Genomic DNA, 11,572 nt, shown 5'->3' on the forward strand with positions numbered 1-11,572 from the left:
GGGGAATGGCTTTAAACCAAAAGAGGGTAGGTTTAGATTAGATATAAGGTGGAAGTTATTTATTCAGAGGGTGGTGAGGCCCTGGCACAGGTTGCCCAGAGAAGCTGTGGATGCCCCATCCCTGGAGGTGCTCAAGGCCAGGCTGGATGGGGCTTTGGGCAACCTGGGCTGGTGGGAGGTGTCCCTGCCCATGGCGGGGGGGGGGGGGGGGGACACCAGATGGTCTGTAAGGTCCCTCCCAACCCAAGCCATTCTGTGGTTCTGTTTTAGAGACATTGTCATAACAAGCCCCAGACCCTTCACTTTAGAATGAATACCACCAATGTTCACGCATTCAGAACAGAACCAGAACAGTAATGTATTCTTATTTATCTATTTCCATTACCATACATTTTATAAACTTAGGTTTATTGGCCAAGACTTCTACCACACATAGCAATGAGATGCTCTGACCCAGAGAACTTGGACTGGGAGCCATCAAATGGATAGCAACAGGAAAAAGAGATGGTCAGTCCTGGGCAGCAGTCTCAGCAGAGCAACCACTCAGTCATCATCAGGGCTTAGGCAGGCCTGGGGAATTTCAGAGGAGAGAATGAGTTAGTCTGAAAGTGTTTATAGCAGCTTTTTCTAGGGAGAGAGAGCAGCTGTGAGGAAAAACACAGAAGTGTTTGTTTGAAAATTACTAAGCTGGAAATTGAAGTTGGCATTGTATGTTGATCAGAGGTAGGACTTGGCCTCTGGATGATGAAAGGGTTGGTTTAGAAGTGGTTTTATCCGAGCAGTCACAGCCTGCAGAGTTGTGGTGAGTTCATGGGGAAAAGCAATTAATTCTGTGAGCAGTAAATCCAGTGAAGTCTTTGTACTGGGTCTGGCTGGAATGTTAACTTTCCCGGCAGCAGCCCATTCAGTGCCGTACTCTGTACTTGTAGCTGGAACAGCAGTGTTATCACACCAGTGTTGTGTCTACTGCTGAGCAGCAGTGGCACAGCATTGGGCCTTTCTCTAACCCTCCTAGGGGGTGGGCAAAAAGTGAGGAGAGAAACATCACTAGGGCAGCTGACCTAAACCAATCAAAGGGATATTCCATACCATGTGGTGTCACACTCAGCAATAAAAGGTGGAAACAGGAAGAAGAGGGGAGGGGTGGGCTCTCGTTGAGAAGACGTCGGTCCTCCTCTCGAACACCGGCTGCGTGCGTTGAGGCCTTGCTTCAAGGACGTGGTCAATCATCGCTCATTTGTGGGAAGTAGAGAGTAATTTCTTTCCTCTGCACTTCCATATAGCTTTCATTTATTTTGTTTGTTTGTTTTCCTCCCTTTTTCCCCTTTCCCTTTTATTTCCCCTTAGTTAAATTGTTTAGTTCATGGTAGTCTTTATTTAATTATTATAATTATTTCCCTTTAATTAAATTATCCTTATCTCAACCCGTGAGTTGTTCTTTGCTTTACTTCTCCCCCTCCTTATCTAAAGGAGGGGGAGTGAGAGAGCGGTTGTGGGGTTTAGCTGCCCAGCACGGTAAAACCACCACAGTCTTGTTTTTATGAACTCATGTCTTATTTTCTTACCCACCCAACACAATAACGCTGGCAGCTCTCCTGGCCCAAAAGCCCTGCATGACTCTCCTCACCTTGGCAATGCATTCATCTTCTGGGCACATCCTCCAAATACCAGCTAGGTGAAGGGCACCGTGAGCTGCCTCCAGCTCCTGACATGGGGCATGTGCTCCCCAGACACCGCCGCTGCTGTGCACATGCTTCAGCTTTTGCTTCAAGGAAGGCATTACGTTTCCTTTCTTATCTGTTCCCGGTGCTCAGAAGTCTTGCAGAAAACTCCACTACTCGCCATTCTTCATCTCAACCGATCATCCCAACTGAACAGTACAGAGAGGAAGGCAGACTTAGTCTGTGATTCATCCTACCCCAAAATAGACGTCTAAATCAGGTCACTTGAATCATGCTGAAAGGTGCCAGCTGGTCTCCACTAACTGTAAGGACAACCTAAGGTGACTGTCTCAGATGAGGACACTGATACCATGTCTGAAGGCTAAACTTAGGTGAAATGAATCCTGTTCCAGTGCCTGTGAGCTGTGTGCCACGCTATTGCACAATGCTAAGATTCGGCAGTTGATCTGAAAGTTGATAGAAAGTTGGTTTGAAAGTTACTAGAGAGGGACAGGTGGACAGATGTGGTCACCGAAGCCTTCCCTCCTCAGGATGTTAAGCTGAAAAATCAATCAATCAATAAATAAATAAATAAATTAAAAAAAATCAAAAAGGGAATTGAGAGAAAATAAAAATAAATTTGTGTGTATTTCCACAGAGGAAGATGCTACTTTTAATGAATAAATAAATTACTTGTTGCATCACTCAATCAGTTGTAGATTCCAGGACTGTACATCAGATTGAAATATTTAAGGTCTGGTCTCCCCCATGATAAACTGCCAAAAGAAGCACATAGTAATTCCTGCATAAAATTCAGAGCTATTCATCAAAGTAGAGAGTATACTGAAAAAGATATGTCTCAAATTGAGACACCTTCTTTCTTTGAAAAATTAAGTTCAGAAAATTGCATTTATCACTTTAATGGCTTTAAGAAAGTCTACGTGACAGCTTTTCCAGACTTCAGGCAATTTTCTGCCTCTTTTCGAGCCCTCCCCATCTGCTCAGCAGCTCTGCACGTGTGTGTGCAGTTAAAACAAGGCACCCTAATGCTGGTGTCACCACCATCTTTCCAGTTGTTAAAACCACTGCACATTTTTTGACAGCAAGTACCAACAAGCTGTCTTATTTTACAAAGGTAAACAAGTTCACTTACCTTCTTGTCTTTGGCAAGCTTTTCCGGCAATTGATGTGTGTTTTTGCAGTCATAGGTAAAGAAATAAGGTGATGAAAGCCAGAAGATGGAAGAGAAGCCACACAAGCATGGGTTTTGACAAGATGATAATAGTAGTTCTGTGTTACAAAAATAATAACAGTGATAAAAACACAACTTGCAAAGGACCTTGAAGATTTTTTTTTACATGCCCGTTTTTGGGTTCAGCTTGGGTTACCACACACCTCTGTTTCTGCAAGCCTGGAGCTGGCCCAAAAGATCCCCACCGAGGTCTACAGAGCAGATCCACGAGTGCTCTACAACACTGCAGCACGTTTACTGACTTTCTTTCTCAACACACAGACACACAAGTTCACTTTGTGCAACTCCATTGTGAAAAGAAGGGTTGCAAGACACAGTTGTGCCATAAATGCTCTCCCCTTACCTCATCAGTGAAATCCCAGGACAGCTGGGGTGTGGACACCTTCCAGCTTGTCATCCTCATGGTGGCCCCATGCCCATCTCTTCAGTGTTGGAATCAGCCCAGGAAATCCCTTTCAGGCCTGTTGCTCAGGAGCTGCGTGCTTGCTGCTCCAGTGCTTTCCTCCTGCTGCATCCTGCTGTTGTGCGGGGCTTGGTGTTCGTGTGTGCACCACGAGCAAGGGAGAGGGTGAGAATGAGCAAGTGAGGGAAGAAGCAGTGCTCCATCTTTTGGCACTGATTCTTGCTAATGTCAGCTCAAAGATATAATTCCTGCCCCTGTATGGACTTCTCACCCTTAGTGGAACAGTCCTCTTCAGCTTTTTCTTCATGACTGTGGAAGGCACATGACTGCTTCTCTTACTGGGCTCTGCAAGTCATATGGTTTGCAAATAGCAATGGTTATTTTAAACCAGAATATAAAATATAAAATAAAAAATAAAAATAAATAAATAAATAAATAGAAAGCAGGAGAGGAGACTCTGAAAGTATTCATTCCATCAGTTTTACAAAAAGCCAGACAAAGCAGTCAGCTGCCAACATCACATGGGGCTCTTCCTTCCAGCCCCCAGGACACACGGGCTATTCTTCACGTGGGATGACCCAAGGGCATCCCAGCTCACAGGCTAGTCCCTCTGAATGCAACTGCAATATATAAAAGCTTTCCACTCTTCCAGCTCTGCTGAAATGGAGCATGAGATGTCAGCTCACAAGCAGAGAGCACTGCAAGGCTGTGTCCTATCCCAGCAGCTGGCCAAGAGACCTGGCACATCCCCAGAGAACTCCTCTGGTGTGAAGTACTGGTTAAAAGTGATGCACGTCTATGAGATATTTGTCCAATTAATCCACTGTTCTCTGTTAAAGACCAATCTTTTGGATAATTCCCCATCTGTATCTGCAGGCTCCTGACCCCAGATCCTTGTCCTCCATGTACAGAAATCCTGACTGCAGGGTTTCTGTACACGGACCTTTCTGTGGACCTTTCAGAGGTCCACACTGTCAAAGGAGCATCTTCTAAACCCCAGGGAATTGGCCCTCAAAGTCCAGGTCAAGTTTCTGGGTGCACTGAGAGTTGCAGAAAAATGCCATTTTGTGGCAGTTGAGATTAGAGCACTAGGGAATTTTAGATGGAAAAAATATATATATTTATAGAAAAATGTGTAAAATCCTTGCATTGTGTTGAAAAGACATAATATTTTAATAAAATGAAGACTTTCTCCTGTGTCTTTGGCACTGTTTCTTATTAGCCCAGTGAAGGAGTGTGAGCTTTCTCATGCTGATAGCAGAGGGGAGTTGTGCAATGGCAAACCATCTCAGTGCCACGCGGCTATGGGCGTTTCATGCCCCGCATAATGTGCAAATACGAAGTTATTGGTTTGCTAGCGAGTTTGCTCATGTGAAACAGGGCCAACAGAGAATGACTGGACAGAAATTAGAGGGACTTTTCACGTAAAGGGACATTTTCACATGGAAGGGCATGTGGTACATGGCCCTCATCACAACCTGAGAGCAGGGCTCTATGCTTTCACAGAGAAGTAGAGGCTAACACAAGAGTTGACCAAGGACCTCCTTCAGCAAATTTAGCACCACGTTACAAATAAATTGTTTTTTCAAATTTAGATGAAATTTACATTGAGCCTGATTTTCTTTTTTCCTTTTTTTTTTTTTTTTTTTTTTTTAATTATTTTTAGAGAGAAGAGGACTTACTATATGCATAATGGTATAGAGAATTGGTAGTGACTACACACCTTGACAAATTCTCATTTCTTTGTGAAATTAATTAGTAGATTTGGGCCATACTGCTCACTGACCTGGGCACTGACCTGTAGCTGCTGCTACCCTGTGAATTCCCTGGGAAATATCTCAAGACTGCCTCCTCTAGCCCCTTTTTCCCCACAAGCAGGCATATGCTTCAAAAAGGAAGTCACTTGAGTTTCCTATGAGTTTAATTCTTGCACCTATTTTTTTTCCTGTGACTACTGTGCAAGCTGTGCTGCCTGTAAGTACTGGGAGTCTGTTTACAGATGGATTTTCCACTTGAAGCTTTTAGAAATAATTTACAGTGCAAAGGATTAAAACAAACCAGCACATTAATCAGAAGAGAAAATGTCAATTGTCACAATTATCCATTCTTTCTGGTTTATACCGCTTCCTACCACTCTCAGTGGGAAAGAGGCAAAGTCTGTGGCAAATTTGATGTTTTAATTCATGTGAGTAATTTAATCATTTAGGAAGAAGAGGTGCCAACTAGAAAACAAGCAGATAACTTAAAACTAATTAAGGTTAAAGATATTCATCTATTCACATTCCAGAAGGCTGCCCTTTGGACTTTCTTTGAGATAATACATTAACATCAGGATGAAATGTTGACACGCTGTCCAACTTTTCACCTGATATTGAATTGCAAGCTGCAGATGCTGAGTCACTCATCTTTCTTATTAGCACAGTGAAATAGCATGACATAGCTCAGTCAGCAGAGATAGCAAATGGATCAATTTCCTCCCAAAAGAAGTCCATATCTTCCTGGCTTCATTTGTCGGTATGTCAAGGAAAATTAAAAGGAACTCATAAAAAGGATCTGTTCATTTGTTTTCTTAAAGAAGATTTGATCCTCTTAGATTATTCCAAGTGTCATCATATTCCAACTACTAAGGAACTGATGAACTGCTTTTCATAGTACTGCTGCAGACTTATGCAGTAATGTAGTTTGTCACGATAACCATATAACCATGGTTATATATGGCTAATTATAACCATTGTATGACACACAGAGACACAAAGAACAACCACAAGTTTGAATTACTTTCAACCCCAGGCAGTCCCATATTGAAGCAGAAAGCTAAGGTTTTCTGGGGGCACAAAAACAGCTACGTGATGCAGATGGAATTAGCCAGCTTATCCAGAGAGCACCACGAGCTTTTGCTAGAAGACAGCAACTCATTGGATGGGCCTGCATAAGGTGCACGTTTATCACAAAGAAATGGTGAAAAGCAAATAGCTGTATAGTTCTGTGCTCAGTTCATAACAACTTCTTCTGGAGCCAGGAATATAAGGTTTATTTTACTGGCAAGTAATCTGTGAGAGGCAGTAGGAATACACATTTTAGGGTCCTTTGGGCATTGACTGACTCCCAGGGAGGACAGCCTCTCTCGGTGCGTGTGTCCAAATGGCAGAGGTCAGCACAGCAAATCTGAAGCATCTAACTTGCTGATGAACACCTAAGTGTCCACGTGCTGGTATTCACATAGGAAGTCTGTGTTTCCAGCTTCTCTCTTGTAAAGTTAGGAAACCCAACATAGGCCTGCTCTGAATGAAAATTAACATTGCAAAGCCTCTAATATCATTAAATGCCAGAATTAAGTTCACCTTTAACGTGGCACTCTGTTGTGTATATATTACAATACACCTTTTTAATGGTACCACTGCATTAGTATTCCTTTCAAGAGATCCCTGCTTCATTCAGTGCACAGGAACAGCAGAGGTTTCTCACAGACAGTCTAGCCAGGATTTTTATTAGCACTGTCATTCAGAGAGATGCACCCTGCATTGCTTACTAAACCCTTTCCCAACATGACCTGGAATAGAAAATTAAAAATACAACACTTTATTTTGAAAGTTCAACTCCCAGTAACATTCATCTGCAGATGAGTGCTAAGATTCAATAGTCCAAGACAAGAAACTAAAACACAAAGACCAACGAAGCTGTGAAAACCTTGTTTTCAGGTCTTGCCTCCTGCAGGTTGTGAGACACAGTGATATCCAGCTGCGTTTGCCATGGCACTAGTCCTGCTTTCCTTTCAACTTCTGACCCATCCCTGAAACCTTCACATTCCGCAGCAAATGCATCTGAGACCCTTCAGGGAACGGCATCTTTCATCTCACCCCAGAAGATGTTCATCTTGTCCTCTCACTGGACGCAGTTCCACCAAAGACCTCAGGCTGCCTCTTTTCTGACCGCCTGTAGGAAATGTTTGCAGAGTACAGAAAAATGCCGCAGGGTATTACAGAGACGTGCAAAGCTGAAAACTTTCAATTCCCTCTGATCTATCCCCGAAATGACTGCCATATCCAATGCTTATGTGCATGCCCGTAGAAGAATGGACTGCTCTCTTAGAAGGATCCTGAAGGTGAGCAGATGGGCCAAAACTCCTGGAATAAGGCAAAGCTTCTTGCAGGAGACAACGTGAAGGCCGTATTTGTGGCACAAGGAGCACTAGGCTGAGAGCTGCCTGTAAGGCAGTGGCAGCTGCACTACAGCACTTCCAATCTGTTCAGAGGTGCGCTACAACAAAGTACAAAGCAACACAAACACCCTGTTTCTTAAAAAGAGGCTTAACTGGAACCCCATAATCCACTTAGAGGTGTCAGAGGAGAATCTGTTCAGGAAAACCAACAGGTGTGCTCTCTGTGAGGGTTACATCTTTCAACCATGACTTCTACATACTAGCGCTTGTATATATTCAAGAAAGATGCATGTTTTCATATGTAGGTGAACTCTTGAACATTCTAGAATATTGTGGCTAGCCTCCAGCTGCTGGCATAGAGGGCATGAGGGTCCATGAGGTCCTAGGTTGTATCTGCAGCACTGAGTGGATGCCTTGCCTACTTTCAGCAGCTTGTGTCCAGGCAGCTGCCCTGTTCCCCACCAACCATTTTGCCGAGGATGTCATTGTTTTGGCATGCCTTTGGCATTTAGCCCATCTGCTTCCATGCACCCAATGCTCCCACATACCTGCCCACCACACATGCCTATCTCATGCAGGGTGCCAAAGGCAACAATGAGTCATTGCAGTGCTCACCCCGAGATGCTGTTGCGTGAGGAAGATGAGTTGTTCTTGCTGTGGTTTTGTTTTAATGAGCCTAAAGTTCCGTTTCCTGCAGAGCTTAAAAAATGGAAAACTTTATATGACCTTTCAAGAGAAGATAGCTTGGGAGGTGCCTTTCTTTTCTTTTAAACCAGCTTTGGCAGTAGAATGAGGAAACAGTCAGATAAGTGTTAAAATGAATGATGAATCCACATATCAGTTATCTGGTATCAGTTCTGAAATAATACCATATTTTATTATTTTAGGTTGAAAAAGAGAACAGTTCAGAATTTATGACATTAAAACTCGTCTCACTGCAGCCAACAGAAATATTGTCTTTGACTTCAGTAGAAACAGAAAATGTCCGAGTTCATCTGGAATACACTTTGAACACTGGAGTGATTACTACTTGCTGACAACCATTAGCTTTCTTTCTTTTCCTCTTACTGAATCACATAAAACCTTTCTGGGCAGCACATTTATTAACTGCTGTATAGCTTCATAGTTTCTCTACAGATTTTTGAGAGGAATATGAGAAGTTTCTTTTCGAAGTTTCCAGAAATCTAAGATACAAATAAACAAACAACAACAAAAGTGGAGAAAGAAAGCCTACCTAAGTCCTGTGGAGATGGTAGGAGATATTGCAGTCATCTCTTGGAGGAAGCTGAAAGATGAGCTTACAAAATACCCAGATTTTATTGACCTTCTTCCTTTGAGCAAAGCCTTCTTGCTGTTGTCACATTGGCTAGCCCGTAATATTGTAGTCAGAATCTTATCCACATATAATCACTTCATGAAAGACAAATTCATAAGAGCAAATACAATAAATAAATAAATAAATAAATAAATAAGTGCAATTTTTTAAAAAATCCATGTATGCAGAATGCAGCTAAGAGTGGACTGTGCATGAACAGAACTTGGTCCTTTGTTATTCAGGGGTAGTGGCAAATTACAAAAAAAGCTGGTTCACCAGCTTGCCAATACCATAAAGATCTCGTTTCCTCTTCCTCCTCTTCCTTTCCTGAGACCAAGACCCAACAGATAATCCTATCCATTAGCATTAGCTTTAGTGCTCTTCAGTACCTTTATGGTGTAAGTCAAATTCACCTTTTTTCCAGTTTAATCTTCTTTTGTTTCCAGTAAACGGAATCAGCTTGGTGCAGGGTCAGAAAAACACAAGCCAGTGCAAGTGTGAGGATGAGGGCCAAGGCAAGGAGAGCGGTAAGAAGGGCACAAAGCCTCTTCCTGTATGTGGAAATGAGCTGTTAGGTCATGTTAAGACTGAACACATAACTTCACCCTTGGCAGCTTTGTTGCAGACACTAATTCCTGTTACTTGCCCTATAGACTTGTCTTAACAGCCATCCACAGCCCATCAGTAATTATACAGCCCAGCTCTGAAAGGTAAGCAATAGTGTAATATATGGAGAACATAATGAACTTCAAGAGAAAACTACCTCAGAGACCAAATATTAAATGTGTCTAGAAGCCTAAAATGTACAGTAGCATCTAGTAGCATTTCCAAAGCACCCTGATATCCCTTGAGAGTTGTGCATTTCTTTTTAGCTGTAGCACTGTTGTCTTCCAAGAACCTAGGCCTCACCTCTGCACAACCTGCATGGTCAATTAGGAGCGTGTCTTTCTTTCTGCAAAATGTTCTGAGAAACAAGTGTGGTAACACCACCAACCCCACGACAGCCCATGGTTAATGGCTACATCTTCTAACAGCAGTGTTGATGTGGCATATGGGAGCAGTGGTGTGATAGCAACCTGCAGAGCTCTTCGTTCACACGATATGGTTCCTCACAGGCAGTAAATAGCACCACTGAGCTCATAGTCCACCGGTTCTTTTCAGGAGCTGAAAATATTTCTAGGAATATAAGCAGCCAAAGAAAGAAACAAGTAGGATGCAAAATTGGAAAGAGTCCTGTGGAGGGCCACAAAGACAATATGGAGCCTGGAGCATCTTCCCTATGAGGAAAGGCTGAGAGATCTGGGTCTGTTCAGCCTGGAGAAGAGAGGGCTGAGAGGGGATCTCATCAATGTGTATAAATACCTGAGGTGTGGGAGACAGAGGGATTTGGCCAACCTCTTCTCAGTGGTTTGTGGGGACAGGACAAGGGGCAACGGCCACAAAATGGAGCACAGGAAGTTCCACCCCAACACATGAAAGAACTTCTTCATGGTGAGGGTGACGGAGCACTGGAACAGGCTGCCCAGGGAGGTTGTGGAGTCTCCTTCTCTGGAGATATTCAAGGCCCGTCTGGATGCCTACCTGGGCAACCTGCCCTAGGGAACCGGCTTTGGCAGGGGGGTTGGACCCGATGACCTCTTGAGGTCCCTTCCAACCCCTACAATTCTGTGATTCTGTGAAAATTATTTGAATACCTGAAGCATTCAGTGGAAGACCAACAGTTCTTTTTCGATCTATTTGGTCTGTTTGTTCAGAATTGAAATGGCATATTGACATTTCAGCTTCATTAGTGTTTGCTGACCTAGCTGAGAATGTGGTTTACTCATGAGGTGTCTGGAACATGCTTTTGCTCACTAACAAATTTAATCTCCTGTTACACATAGTAATAAATAGGGTTTTATTTGGTATTTTGAGCATCTCATACAGAATTAAGTTGAAGACCTTGGTGGAGTGCCACAAATTATACCTCTTGTGAAAAGGAAGATTAGGGCAGATTGGTGGAACAGAAGTCATGAGAAATTTCAGAAGTACAAGGGTTTTTCATAGGATGATCCATGGGACCAAAACCTGCACATGGATATACCAAAAGGGAGGTTAAAAAGTACCACAATTCCTTGTTTCAATGCCTGAGAAGAAAATAACTAGCACTAGATTAAATTACATTGATGTTGAGTATGAAGGCTTTTGGTGGGTTATTCTATCTGCTGTGTGACCAGAATAGCCCATGGTGTGACCCTTTCAGCCTTCTCTGCCCCTTTGCGTTGTGCATGGACAGGAAACACATCAGCATCACTGCCTTGGCACTGCCCTTTCTGTCTCCACCTGGAGCAAGAGCACCAATGGATCCTATAGCCCTAGTTTTGGAAAGAAACGGGTGATAGCAGCTGATCCCATGGGCAAAACTGAGGGGAGTCCTGGTGTCAGCACCACCAAGTATGCGAGCAGGGTTTGGCAAGCAGATGCTCTTTTTTACACAACTGTACAAAGTACAGTTCCTGTGATAAAACATTACAGTATGTTACAGGTTATTTGGGGCAAGGGTTAAATTTCCTCTACTCTTATCTTTGTGCCCGATGCATTCTTTCGCGGAAATGGGGATTTGGGCAAAGATTAAAGAAGATACATATGCGAATGACTGGTTTACCATGCGGGCACTGTATTATTGTTACTGGCAGTATTAGCAAGGCTAAGAATCCGAGGCAAAGAATCATTTACAGGCATTGAGGAGAAACTAGGCAGTTATTTTCTATAAACCTCAAATAGTTGAACAGAGCCTTTAGGG

Source organism: Aythya marila (assembly GCF_965140915.1).
Source record: "Aythya marila genome assembly, chromosome: 3".
Lineage (NCBI taxonomy): Eukaryota > Metazoa > Chordata > Aves > Anseriformes > Anatidae > Aythya > Aythya marila.